At 37.2% G+C, this 15,766-nt stretch overlaps 1 long non-coding RNA gene across 1 annotated transcript in view; it reads left to right on the forward strand.

Annotated features, from left to right (window-relative positions):
* Positions 1-12,120, forward strand: part of LOC118763998 — a 12,750-nt gene extending 630 nt beyond the window's left edge. The window contains exon 2 of the long non-coding RNA XR_004999773.1: positions 11,433-12,120. This is a non-coding gene — a long non-coding RNA (uncharacterized LOC118763998). The remainder of the gene's footprint in view (positions 1-11,432) is intronic.
* Positions 12,121-15,766: the final 3,646 nt, after the last annotated feature.

Below are 15,766 nucleotides of genomic sequence, written 5' to 3' on the forward strand. Positions count from 1 at the left end.
TTGGGGTCGAAAGAATCGACTTAACCTGTTTGTCTGTCCTTGTTTGTCCTCTCTGTGTTTAAACCCTTGTGGGTAGTAAAGAAATAAGTACTTCGTTTGCTTTTACATTCTGAGTTCAAATTTCTCTGAGGTCGATTTTGCCGATCATTCTTCCGGGGTCGATGAAATCAATACCAGCTTGCACACCCCGCCACCAAATTTCAGGCTTTGTAGAAAGGATTATTTTAATCTTATAGACAATTATATAGGGCTGAGGATTGGATGAATCGTTAGAGCGGCAGCAAAAATAACTGACGACACTTTGTTACGACACTGTATTTCAAATATCACTTACCCCTGATCGATTAATTAAAATACTAGTCGAATTTTGAAGTTGATTTAATCAAGTAACTCCTCTCCCCTGAGCTCTAGCTTCCTGTTAATATCAGAAACAAATATTGGTCTCATGGGAGAGAAGTCTTCAGTGACCATCTCTACTACAAGTAGTTTCAATAACACAAAAAGTATCGAAGTTATCCCCCTTACAATCTCGGTCATCGAGTTTTTTTTATATATTCCGTCCTTGGTATTCTTTTATACTTTTACTCGTTTCACTCATTTGACTGCGACCATACTGGAGCATCGCCTTGAGGGGTTTTAGTCGACCCCAGGACTTTTTAAAGCCTAGCACTTATTCTACCAGTTTCTTTGTTGAACCGATAAGTTACGGGGAAGTAAACACACCAATACGAGGTGATGGGGGACAAACGCAGACACAAACACAAATATATATGCATATATATATATGACGGGCTTTTTTTCAGTTTCTGTCTACCAGATCCACTCATAAGGCTTTGGTCGGGCCCGACGCTGTCCAGGGTACCACGGAGTGGGACTGAACCCGGAACCATGTGATTTAGAAGCAAGCTTCTTACCACACAGCCATGCTTACACCAGCATATTTATTTCTAATTTGATTTTTTTTTTCAATTTTCGACGCATTAATTATGCGAATCCTAATGTGTCTCTACGATCGGTATTATTTTGTGCCTTTCTTTTATTTCTCAAGTTCTTCAAGCAAAAAGGTGTTCTGAAATCTGATTTTGTTTGTGAAAAATGTTTATGTATTAGTTTTAGCAAGATTCCTACGCGAAATCGTGTGTTGAAATAGATATTGTTATATTTCGGGATGGAAATTGTTTTTTTTTTTTTTCCAGATAAATATATATATATTCGTTCTTCATTTCAGATTTATCATTATTTTTATTGTATGTCCTTTGATTGGAAATCTTTCGTCACACAACCTGTGACCTCTTCAGTGATTCTCCATCCCATGTGGCTTCTTATTGATGAACAACCTCAATCTAAGATAAATTGAAAAATACACGTTTCAATATAGAAATCAATAAACAAAACATTCACTGATTTATGTGAGAGTCGACCAGGTTAAGTTAAACACTTGAAAGAGTGTCATCTTTATATATAAAAGAGAGGTTGTGTGCTGTCTGTCTCCTACGATTTAGATTCCTAACTACTCCCACATTTTGCGGTGCAGTTTAACCAAAACCGGGTATCTTATAGTCGTGATTCATATCGAGCCCTTCTGAGTATTAGCGCGCATCTGCGATGAGTCTACGATTTTAAAAATAATTTACCATCAATTTTCCCCATTTTTAATACATTTTTGGCATATATAAGGGAAGTAACTCTCTAAAAATTTATTAAATCTCAGAACGTAAAAAGCTACAGTAACACGCCCCCCTTTGTGGTTAGCCATATTGAGATGGCTATTATACTTTACATCTCTAAAAATGCTTATATAGTCATGTCCCTTACAAACCCGAGAAACGCCGGGCGATACTGCTAGTATTGAAATAAATTAAAATAACTGTGTAAGATATTTATAATGTAACGGTTTATCGGGAATAAACCCAAACTTCAAAAACTCCACCGAATATCGACGAGTCTTCTTGCTTTGTTTACTTATTTTAAAAAGGGCTTACGCAAATCCTAGAAGGTGATGAAGTGATGGAGATGACGATTTTTGTAGAAAGAAAGGGACTCGAAGCACCAATCAGCAATAGTGAGTGGAGTCGACTGCTGCTTTTATAAACGCTTGACACTGGACAATAGATTTGAAACAGAAACAAATGCCTAACAAATACAGATACCTCACTCGGCATGCTGATTGGTCGTAGCTACACCGATTCCTGTGGTTTAGGTATAAATGTTGCACGGCGATATTTTTTTCATTTCAATGTCCAAAGATAGGCTTAGGGTCGACAAGTGTACGCTCAAGTCACTTTCAAGAATTTTTACAACCCACGCTAAAACACTTATGTGATATTAAGAGGAATTTTCCTTCGCCCCACGTTAGGAAACACTGTTCTATATCTTCACGGAGTGATATTTGTCTAGCGACAGGAAATAGGATTTGCTGTCATTGCTGTGTCATTCATTTTTTTTAATGAATTACTGTTCGCTCTATATAATTTTTTCCACATCTTAAATGAATTATTCCACAGTTGGGCTGCAACATTTTTGTATGTTGGTTCTGTTGATGAAAATAATTTAGCATTTGTTACTATTCGCTTAAATAATTGTGATTGTTTTCTACTTGTATAATTATACGTGTTTGATGACTCCAATTCATCATGGCGCCATGTTTTAGCATCAGCAAGATTATTTCTGTATGCCCTCTCTAAATTGGCTTCTTTTCACGGTACACATACACATATAATGATGCGTCTATTCACAAATACACATTTTATACCTTGAGAACAGATACGACGAATTTGATTAAAAAGTTACCACCCTTGTATTATATTTCCCAGCCAAAATGTGCAGTCTTTGTTGTTGCTAGTAAGATCTACGTCTCTAGCTGCCTGGATGAAACTAGTGTAATTAATTTTAGTTCCGAGCTGGCTAGTGTTCCAAATTGATGCAGTTCTTGGAAGGAAAGAAAGTGCTACGGGCTATATATTTTGTAATAAAAACGTACTTGTTTCCAATATTCTATCCTGTTATATAAAATACTGTACTTAGCTGCAGTAATAGTATATGCTATAGAACGCAGATGCCCTTCACATACGTTAAGTAACTTAAGACTGATGCTTAAAAGCAAAATTATTTCTAAGATACATTTCTTCCTTGAAATTCTACCTAGGTTCTTCCCCTCATTATTTAAACCAAGAAGTAAATATTGCCATCTGTATATCAACCACTAACCCGATCAGTATGTAGCATAACTGTCTGAATAGACAGAGTAATAAACATACAACGCTACGCTATCAGTTGCTTTAGAAATTATATTCTTATCATTTGAATATTTTTGTTTGCTTTTGAAACTGCTTCGTGCATATCTATCTATCTATCTATCTATCTATCTATCTATCTATCTATCTATCTATCTATCTATCTATCTATCTATTTATCTATCTATTTATTTTACATGAAGCAGTACACACATACACATTTTAAAATGTATATATATATATTATATATATATATATATATTAATATATATAAAGAGAAAAAGAGAAAAAGAGAAATATATATATATATATAATATATATATATATATGTGTGTGTGTATGTATGATATATATATAGTATATATATATATATATATATAATATATATATATATATATATATATTATATATATATATAATATATATATATATATGTTTATACACATACACATGTATGTGTGTCTGCGTGAATGTATGTGTGTATGTATGTGCGCGCATGTGTTTGTATATATATATATATATGTATATATATATATATGTGTACATATATATATATATAATATATATATATATATATATTATATATATATATATATATATTATATATATATATATAATATATATATATACACACAAACAATATATACACACATACATATATGCAAATATAAGCATATGTATGTATGCATAGGTGTGTGTGTGTATGCATTTTAAATGTCTTTCTCCTTTAATGCTAATTTTCAAAAGACATGAGTCATAAATAATCTCAAAGAATTAATGAACAAATAAAGCAATCGTTTTGTGGAATGCATTTGAGCCAAAGAATTTCAAGTGAAACTGCATCCTCTCCCAGTAAAAATAGCAGTTTTATGTAGGCTTGCTGCCAAAAAAAAAAAAGAAAAAAAAAAGAATTTTTTTAGGCCTAATTTCTTTATGAAACGCTAAGAAGTAATGAAGTAGTTTGCTTGAGTGTTTGATTAATTCTTTGTGTATTCATCTACGTGGAATGCAATAAATGTTAATACAATAATTTGTGACCAGAAGTACCTATAGAGTGCATCTGTTAATGCAGAGTCTTAATATAAACATTGACGAGGCTGTGTTTTTCTTAGTCATACATGTGATGCCTCTCAGCACCTTACTGCTGTCATGTCTAACATATGTCTCGTCGGCAATAACCATGTCTACAATATGTTTATTTTGATAAAAATATATATATGAATCTGCTATATGCTCCGCCCTCTTTAGGAATTATTTATATATCAAAAGCGTATCTTTTATTTTCATAGAACCAGATTATCGATTTTGTTAAACATAAATTCATTATCTGCAATGGAGATAATCTAAGTTTATGTTTTATTGTATATTTCATACTATTTCTTTCTTAATTTAAATCAAGTTTTCTTTCATATTTCCGGGTTTAATAAAATAAAGGTTAATGATATAATAGTATAAGGCGGCGAGCTGACAGAAACGTTAGCACGCCGGGCGAAATGCTGAGCGGTATTTCGTCTGCCGCTACATTCTGAGTTCAAATTCTGCCGAGGTTGACTTTGCCTTTCATCCTTTCGGGGTCGATAAATTAAGTACCAGTTACGCACTGGGGTCGATGTAATCGACTTAATACCTATGTCTGTCCTTGTTTGTCCCCTTTATGTTTAGCCCCTTGTGGGTAATAAAGAAATAGGTATTTTGTCTGCCGCTACGTTCTGAATTCAAATTCCGTCGAGATCGACTTTGCCTTTCATCCTTTCGGAGTCGATTAAATAAGTACCAGTTACGCACTGGGGTCGATATAATCGACTTAATCCGTTTGTCTGGCCTTGTTTGTCCTCTCTTGATTTAGCCTCTTGTGGGTAGTAAAGAAATAGGTATATCGTTTGTATTTTCGTTCTCAGTTCAAATTCCGCCGCTGGATAGGTGTAGCACAGAGGTGGATATTACTGACTTACCCCTCCCTCGAATTTGCTGACCTTGTGCCAAAATTTGAAACTAATAATATACTAGTATCCGTTCTATCAAATAAAATCACTTGAAAATTGCTTTTTTAGCTAGTCAAACATAATCACTCTCAAAATTGATTATATACCTAGTCAAAATAAATTCTCTGTAAAATGTTAAGCTTCACTAACTTTCGGGATAGTAAATTATCTATTTTCATATGTTCGAATCTGGAAGGATTTTCACTTATAAAATTTATTGTGATAATTGTTATTAAAATCTCAAACAGGAATTCAAACAATCGGGTTAGAAAACGAAGTTAAATAAATGCGTTGCACCTCGCTTCTTATATGTCTAGAATGCTTAAAACATAAGGAAGTATAAACATTCTTAAGATTGCCTCAGTTTAGCAAATTGATAAGGTGCCAAACCAGCTGTGTTGTGTCTGTGCAAAGAGTCATAAATCTTAACTGCTCGATCATCATTGTTGTACACAGATTACACAAGTACCAGTCGTTTTATAAACCTAGAAATCATGAGTACAAGCTTTCCGTGAAAAATTGGACGTATGAAATCCACTAGTTTGACCAGCTCTTGACTTACATGACGTCAGCACCTTCCGTGGCGCTCAAACGATTCAGGGGTTATCGCTTTACAAAATCATTCCAATAGATTCAAATTTCTTCGATGAAAAAGCTGTCATTCATTCCTCTACATCGTGTTATTCTAATGAGAGAAAATCTCCAATATTTACATTTTATAAATAAAGATTACACCGTATGTTTTCTCAAGGGTCATCCCTTTAAAACCTAGGGTCATATCATTATTATATATATGCCTTAAATAAATTTATATATAATGTACATAAGGAGTGGCTGTGTGGTAAGTAGCTTGCTTACCAACCACATGGTTCCGAGTTCAGTCCCACTGCATGGCACCTTGAGCAAGTGTCTTCTACTATAGGCTCGGGCCGACCAAAGCCTTGTGAGTGGATTTGGTAAACGGAAACTGAAAGAAGCCCGTCGTATATATATATATATATATATAGGCGCATGAGTGGCTGTGTGGTAAGTAGCTTGCTAACCAACCACATGGTTCCGGGTTCAGTCCCACTGCGTGGCATCTTGGGCAAGTGTTTTCTGCTATAGCCCCGGACCGACCAATGCCTTGTGAGTGGATTTGGTAGACGGAAACTGAAAGAAGCCTGTCGTATATATGTATATATATATATATAAGTGTGTGTGTATATGTTTGTGTGTCTGTGTTTGTCCCCCTAGCATTGCTTGACAACCGATGCTGGTGTGTTTACATCCCCGTCACTGTTCGGCAAAACAGACCGATAGAATAAGTACTAGGCTTATAAAGAATACGTCCGGGGTGGGGTGCGATTTCCTCGACTAAAGGCGGTGCTCCAGCATGGCCGCAGTCAAATGACTGAAACAAGTAAAAGAGAGAGTATATATATATATACCGCAATCCTACGACCACGATTCTGCTGCCCTAACCACTGGGCCATTGCGCCTCCACATTGAGCGTTGTGAGTGTTTATTGAGCGAAAACCCCTAAAAGCTCCACGAGGCTCCGGCAGGGGAGGTGGTGGCAATCCCTGCTGTACTCTTTCGCCACAACTTTCTCTCACTCTTTCTTCTGTTGGCCTGCTCGCTTAGCCAGCGGGGTGGCGTCATTTGAAGGCTAAAACAATGCGAAGCGCATTGTCACCAGCGATGTGTAGCAACATCTGATAGCCTGGTCGGTCACGTGATATATATATATATGTATGTGTGTATATATGTTTGTGTCTGTGTTTGTCCCCCAACATCGCTTGACAACCGATGCTGGTGTGTTCGGCAAAAGTGACCGATAGAATAAGTACTAGGCTTATAAAGAATACGTCCGGGGTGGGGTGCGATTTCCTCGACTAAAGGCGGTGCTCCAGCATAGCCTCAGTCAAATGACTGAAACAAGTAAAAGAGTAAAGAGAGTAAAGAGTAAATCAATTGAACTGCAGAATATATATAGTATATTACTAATGTATTTTTTTTTGTTAAGCTCAGGAGGATAAAAGGTAAACTCAACACATGGGATTTGAATTGGTAACTCAGATGGACGAAACAAAATGCTATATTCACCAATACATTAAGGCCTGCACACACTTCTCGCTTGCATTGTCTCATTAACCGTTGGCCTTTCAAGGGTTCGATTGTATTAACTAAAAATAGCATTAACTTAACCCAACAGTCATTATCTTCCAGTTCTTGTGTGTAGGGATATTAGATGTCTGTTGGTGCTGCTGTTGCTGTTGCTGTTGAGCGAACGGTCTTCGTCCCAGAGCTCGCAAGATGGGAGAAGTCCGAAACGTGGTCCTTTGCTATTTGTAAGACCCGCAGAAGAGAAAGCAGGTCAACTCCCGACACCGAGAGCATCGACGGATGGATGAATGCGCATCCAGGCTCAACGGTTGCGTAGGAAGTCGGGGACAAGAAACAGGAAGAAAGAGTGAGAGAAAGTTGGAACGAAAGAGTACAACAGGGGTCGCCACTACTCCCTGCCGGAGCCTCGTGGAGCTTTAGGTGTTTTCGCTCAATAAACACACACAACGCCCGGTCTGGGAATCGAAACCGCAATCCTCCGACCGCCTAACCATTGGGCCATGCTGCTCTTTTCTAACTCGTGTTTAGAAAAGAACATATACGAATCACAGTCATAGCGGGAAGTAAGAACAGCAGTATAGCAATAGAGCACTTGGCTATTTGGACACAGGAGCATTTGAAATATTCTGGAGGGTATTAAAAATGAGAAGCGTAATTTTTCCGAAACATATCACAAATCAACACATTCCATTTAAACATATTACACTTAAACATATCACATATAAACTTAGAATATGAAAGAAAGAATATATTGGCTAAATAATTTTTGCATCAAGATACATCTCTCTCTCTCTCTCTCTCTCTCTCTCTCTCTCCCTCTCTCTCTATCTATCTATCTATCTATCTATCTATCTATCTATCTATCTATCTATCTATCTATCTATCTATCTATATCTATCTATCTATCTATCTATAGTGACCTCCTTCGGTCATGAATGACCATGGGATTGCACCTAGAAAGTTAACATCCGAGGCACAAGTCTGGGCAAGGTAGTTTATGGAAGACCAGCAGTCACCTACTCATACCAGCCACCCCTCTCCATGCCACCGATGTTATCCAAGGGAAAGGCCGATACAGCTTGGCACCAGTGACGTCGCAGCTCATTTATTAACGTGCAAGTGACTGAGCACACCACAGACACGTGCACCCTTAACTTAGTTCTCGGGGAGATTCAGCGTAACACAGTGTGTGACAAGGCTGGCCCTTTGAAATACAGGTACAACAGACACAGGAAGAAAGAGTGAGAGAAAGTTGTGGTGAAAGAGTACAGCAGGGTTTATCCCACCCCTGTCGGAGACTCGTGGAGCTTTAGGTGTTTTCGCTCAATAAACACTCACAATGCCCGGTCAGGGCCATTGCGCCTCCTCTCTCTCTCTCTCTCTCTATATATATATATATATATATATATATATATATATATATCGTCCATAAACATAAATCCGTAAAAAGAAGCACACTCTAAGTTACAGAGGAGTATATATTAAAGATAGATAAGGCTGGTTTATGGGGTTACCTTAAGTTTCACGTCCATAAAGAGCTTAGCTTTATAGTGTATCATCAGATCCCAAAACCTGTTGTCTAAAGGCCTCACTAGCAAGCGGCCTTTATAGAATATGGAGGAGGAAAGGACTCCGTTACTCAACGTTAACAAAGGGTGTTGTCTCCCCTTGGTTATCGATCGCCGATGTCAACAAAGTGGTGTGTTTCCCTTTGGCTAATAGGGTCACTGGCGATCGATCGCCAAAGGGATACAATCCACTTTGTTGACATCGGCGATCGCTAGCCAAAGGGAGACAATAACCTTTGTTGACATTGAGTAACGGGATCCTTTCCTCCTCCACATTATAGAGATGCTTTTAGTCAGCAGGTTTTGGGATCTGATGATACGCCATAAAGCTGAGCCCTTTATGGACATGAAACCTAAAGTATTCCCATAAACCCGCCTTTTCTAACACACACACACACACACACACACACGCACACACACACACACACACACACACGCACACACACACACATATATATTTACAGGCGCAGGAGTGGCTCTGTGGTAAGTAGCTTGCTTACCAATCACATGGTTCCATGTTCAGTCCCACTGCGTGACACCTTGGGCAAGTGTCTTCTACTTTAGCCTCGAGCCGACCAAAGCCTGGTGAATGGATTTGGTAGACGGAAAATGAAAGACGCTCGTCGTATATATATATATATATTTTTTTTCTACTCTAGGTACAAGGTCCGAAATTTTGGGGTAGGGGACCAGTCGATTAGATCGACCCAGTACGCAACTGGTACTTAATTTATCGACCCCGAAAGGACGAAAGGCAAAGTCGACCTCGGCGGAATTTGAACTCAGAACGTAAAAACAGACAAAATACCGCTAAGTATTTTGCCCGGTGTGCTAATCAATATCTATAAAGCTGAAATGCAAAAAAACTTGTTTGTCTCATTTTGGGATGGGAACGGTTTAAGGAGTGGTAGATGGGGTCGGATTGGCGCGAAAATTTACAGGGATATGTCAAAAGAGGCGAGGAAGTGACTGGACTAGGTTAGAAAACCCTATCTCAAAAGCTGTGGTTACTAGGGCAACAAAACCCAGACTTTGACAAGTGTTTTGTCGTTTCTCACTTTCGGATATCACCCTGTCTTCCTCGATCTCTCTTTTTCCTTCCTTTCCTCCAATTTCTCTCTATAACGACGTTTGGCAGCTTCCACTCTCATTCCCTGTCCGCCTTCGCCGTGTCTCTGTCTCTCTTTCTTCCACCATCTCTCTCACTGTATTCCTGTCTGCATCTATAGAAAGAAAGCGTTGACAGCCGCAAAAGTTTAAATATTCCTGCCACAGGTCTTTTAGAACGGTGAATTATTATCGCCCACCACCACCGCACAATCATAACAAATATTATTAATCAGATATATTGTGTTAATTTATATATGTATATATATATGTGTATATAAATATATATATAATGTGTATACATATATATATATGTGTGTATAGATATATAATCATCAATATCTATAAAGCTGGAATGCGAAAAAGTTGTTTGATTTCTTGATTATTTGTCTCATTTTGGGATGGGAACGGTTTAAGGGGCGGTAGATGGGGTCGGATTGGTACCAAAATTTACACTGGAGGTAAAATGGGGTGGGCAATGGTGTGAGGAGGGCTGAAAGTCGCTCGGGGCTACCGTTTGTTTGCCATGGTGAGGAATATGGGAAAAATGAGTTTTATGGGATAGACAGGTTGCCCTGTTTGAATAATGGTGGCTTCTCGTGTTGCTGCAGGGGCTAGAGGCGGTTATCTTTAATTGTGGGTGTAAAAATTTGGGGGATTTTGGAAAGGGGGGTAAATTTTTTCAACTTTTAAAAAGAGTACATTTTTGCCCTATTTTTAGATTTAATTATTTTTTGTTTGCATTATTAGGTTGACATGGCTAAAAATGACATTGTATTAAAGGCCAAAATTTTAGCGTTCATTTGCATCATGGACCATCAAAATATACCAGAAAAAAGTATCAAATTTCACAAAATTTTAAGTAATTTTGAATTATTTTTGTGATTTTACGTGCACGCGTAAGAGAAAGCGAGGGAGAGTCCGAGAGAAAAGAAGAGTAAGAGAGTGGGAAAGTGAGAGAGAAAGGAGAGAGAAACAAAGAGGGAGAATGTGGCGATAAGAAGCAGAAAGGAAGCAACAGAAAGTAACAACCACACCCTCACCTGCACGTAGAGCGGGTTACCTTAAGCTAGTATGTTTATATATATCAAATGTGTTTATCTGCGTTATTACTTCCATATCAGCTCGATTTGGATTTCTCTTTTAGCCACTCCTGATGCTGCTGGCTCTACCCCGGATGTACAGGTCAGAGTTTAAGTTCAAATTCATCTGAGCGCTACTATGTGTTTTCTATACTGAGCTTATCTAGCTCTCACCCAGTAATTACAGAATGCCCCACAAAAAAAAAAACAAAAAACCCCAGGAAATTTTAGATTTACATTATTTTACACATGTATTTTATTATGTATTTTACCGTATTTTACTTTATCAATGAACTAAAAAACAAATGAACGAACATATAAATTTTCTAGTTTCTTTTTTTCTTCTTCCAGGATGCAGTTACCAAATTTTCAACAGGAGGTGATTGTTCTCTTAAAGAAAAACCATCCAGCTTGGAGACTGAAAACATGCTTAGACATTTTGTCAGAATTCTTTAGTTCGATAGCTACAAATCAATTTACCGATGTTGTAGCTATACTTAAAAGGGAAGGGTCACCTGCTGCAAAAGTTCATAAACGTGGATCTGGTACAATCAATTTCAAATGGTCTGTGTTGGACCTTGCTGTCATACTACCAAGACACAAAAGAGGACATTCCAGTCAGCGTAAAATTTACCGAGAACTACAGCAGTTATCAAAATGTATCAACATACAATCCGAATTAAAGTGCTATAGAAAAATTAAATGCAATTTTCTTACTGAAGCACATCAAAAGGCACGAGAACAAAAATGCCAGGCACTGATAAATCGTTTCGAAGGATACGATAAGTAGAAGTGTGGTTTCCGATTTATCAAATTTCAGTCTTCATTCACCTTTGAACTCCCAAAATGATCGCATTTATCGTGCTGTACAGGTTAAAACAAACATTTCTGAGAATGATCTGCTGGTGGAAATTGATAAACAACAGCCATAACTCATATGCTATGATGCAGTCTCCTGGTATGGTAAAACAGAGTTGCGGTTTACTGAAGGAGATGCTGTTGGGCAAGAACATCTTCCGTCGTACAGAAGAAAGAAAAAGACAGTAAATCAGCTCGTGTATAGAGATGAAATGTGCACCTAAATGTTCCACGTCATAAACTAAGCAATGGGAGGAGATGGATGGACATGGCAACAAGATGGAGCAGAGGCCTATACAGCCAAGGACACTGTTGCCTGGCTCACAGCCAATACTCCTGACTTTATTGAACCTAACGAATGGCCCTCAAAAATTCCAGATTTCAACGTAATGGATTTTACCATGTGGGGTTTACTGTTACATCAACTTTAATTACAGAGGAGAGAGGTCACGGACATGCAATCCTTAAAAACTATGTTGATGGAAGTTTGGAACAATATCCCACTTGAAGTTATCCAACGAGTGACTGGAAGCTGGTCAGACCGTCTACGTCGTTGTGCGCCTGCTCACGGAAGGCATTTTGAACACTACATCTAACATTTGTGTTTTTTGTTGTTTTAACAATGCTTCTTTTAACAACAACTGTTTTCTGTTTCCAACAATTAAATAAACTCTACCAAATTGCCTGTTTTTTTTGGTGGGGGGGGGTACCCTGTATACATATATGAATAAAAAACTATTAGTTCTGTTCTTTTGTCGCTTTCAAGAATTCCTTATGAATAATTTCTTACAGAAAATTCATAACTTTCATATATATGTGAGTTAGCTGAAAAAATTTGAAGTTGAATCTATTTTCTACGGGGTCGGTACACGACGCCCCAAAACAGAGAGACCCTACGATTCGAAAGCCGGAACTTATTCATGACTTTTGCGAAAGGATTATTCGAAGTCCAAAGATGTGAACACCTAAACTGCCGCAGCAGTCTTACAAAAGCAGGAGGTCATGTTGAATAGTGTAAAGTTGAAGCCATATCATTTTACATGCGTACAGCAATTAACGGTTGATGACAAGAGCAAATGAGAAAATTACTTCTGAATAGTAATTACAAGCGGTCGAAATAACGCCATGACACTTGCAAACGAAAGAGAGGGTGCTTTTACATGTGTGTAAATTTATTTCTGCATTTACACTATGTTACGGAACCCAGGCTCATTTTTCGTGCGCCACCCTGTATATATGTGCTTGTTTATATGTTTATGTGTGTGTGGACAATCGTCCCTGAAGTTATTTGTTCTTTGTTTCGTTCTTCAACAAACAGCTGATATTTTTCACACACACGTACACATACAGGTATACACATATTTATACATACTTACACATACAGCTGTTTCACGAAGCCCAGACTTAACTAATAATCAAAATAATTATAACTTGCTGGTGATATGTGCAAAACTTCATGGGCATGTAACCGATAATCAGTCACACGGAGATAGTACAGTAGGTGCGGCTCCTCTCATCAAGAGAAGATTAGCAAATACAGTTCACATAGTAGTGCTCGCAAATATAAATGATTGAAGGAAGAGAGAAAGCAGGACGAGATAATTGGGAGAAGGTAAGAAGAAGAATTCCTACAACATAAGAAGAAAAGAACAGGGAAACAATAGAAGAAACTGGTATTTGGAACTGTAATACTTGTGATCATGGTGATTCCCCTCCCAGTTACATATTACAAATGATAACACCCCTGCTTATACCTCAAGGACAAACGATCGTATTAATCAATATAGGATAGGGATATAACCAGAAGCCCACTGCTAGTGTGAAGCTATGTCTGTTGGAAAGATTTTGTTAACGCTGTAATGTGGTATACAGTGGGGGTACCGTTGATTTCAAGCGTCGCTACCGGGCTCACCTGAGCTCAATCTAAAATAAGACATCGAAATTTTCTAACCACATATATACACCACCTCAAGTCCCAGGACATTCCTTATATCTTGTCCCACTATGTAGTTTGCGAGGTTACCGAGCACAACGCTAACCATCGCGTTTGTAAATTATGTTGCAGGGAATCGCTCGCAATCCTATACCATTATAATACTTCGTCACTCAATAAGTTCTCTGATGTAATCTCCTCGTGTAAAGTTTTATTCTTCATTCGCTAATTATGTAAAATCTTTATAATTTCTCCTAGTTGCGACTAACTCCTTTTAATCTGTATTTAAGTTTTGAAGTACCAGTTTACTTTCTTCTCTAAGCATTCTTTCGTTCGCTCAGCATACTCTCCTCCTCCATGACTCCCATCTACACTCCTTTATTTCAATGCTTATCTCTTCTTACCTCTTTGCCTTGACAACTGATATTCTAATCTGTTTTATTGCCAGTTTAAGATTAATTTGACCACGCGTGGCGTTTGCTAACGCCAGTCAGGTTTTAACTTTATCTTCTCCCCTTCTCCCTCTGTTTCATCTGTTCTCTCTCTGTTCCTTTCTTCTTACTCTGGGTCTTTGATCTCCTTCTGTTCCCTCTCTCCTTTCAACCGTTTATATTTGCTAGCACAACTATGTGAATCGTATTTACTAATCACCTCTTGAGGAGAGGAGCCGGACTTACTGTAATATCTTCAGGTGACTGGTTACCGGTTACCTATCCACGATTTTTGCATATTTCACCTGCTAATTATGATTATTATGACTATTTGGAAACTAAGGGCTTCGTAAAACAACTGTCGAGTTAAGAAATTATATATTTTCTTCATATATTCTGTATATTTAGTGCTCAATGTAAATATGCGTATGTGTGTGTATGTGTGTGTGAATGTGCATGAATGTGTGTGTATCAAAATTAATTGTGTTTACCTGCGCATTACTACATCTCTCTCTCTCTCTCTCTCTCTCTCTCTCTATATATATATATATATATATATATATACATACACAAGGATAAAAATCATGTAAGTGATAATATAAAGTGGCCAACATGCTATAAAACCTTGTGGTTAAATTATACTAAAATAATTATATAAGGAAACAGGGAAAGCCCTGCTCCAACATGTTGTAAGAATACACCAAGAAACGTTATAAACCACCTTTAGCTCCGGCAAAAATACAGGTTGCAGACGGGTAAATGAAAAATACAAAATAAAACACCAGTCAATTGTGTATTGGTTCAATTTCGAGATTAAAGCAGTAAAATAACTTATTTCCCATCCTCAGCACAATATTCAAAGACTCATAGTCACAAATATTTATACATACCCCCACGAAACAGAAAAGTAAAAATTTGATTTTATTTTTAAGCATAAGCGTGGATATTTGCACTTGATCGTACGAATTTATTTCGTGGGGTGTATGTTCAAAGAAACTTAGTCACAAATATTTATACATACCTTCCACGAAGCAAATTCGTACGGTCATGTGCAAATACCCGCGCTTATGATTCAAAATAAAGTCAAATTTTTACTTTTCATTTCAGCCGCGTATTTTTTAAAACCGAAATAGCCTCAAAGCAACGCAATTCCGACCCAGAGCATAAATATTTTATATATTTATATAAAAAAAGACAAAATTATATCAAGTGGCCAACATGCCATAAAACCTTGTAGTTAAATTATAAATAAAATAATAATTATATATATATATATATATATATATATATATATATATATATATATATATATATAAATATATATATATACATAAATTATATAATTATATAAGGGAACAGGAAAAACCCTGCCCCAACATGTAAGAATACGCCCAAAAAACGTTATAAACCGCTTTTAGCTCCTGCAAAAATATGGCTTGTAGATAAGAAAATGAAAAATACAA

This window comes from Octopus sinensis, linkage group LG6, assembly GCF_006345805.1.
Source record: "Octopus sinensis linkage group LG6, ASM634580v1, whole genome shotgun sequence".
Classification (NCBI taxonomy): Eukaryota; Metazoa; Mollusca; class Cephalopoda; order Octopoda; family Octopodidae; genus Octopus; species Octopus sinensis.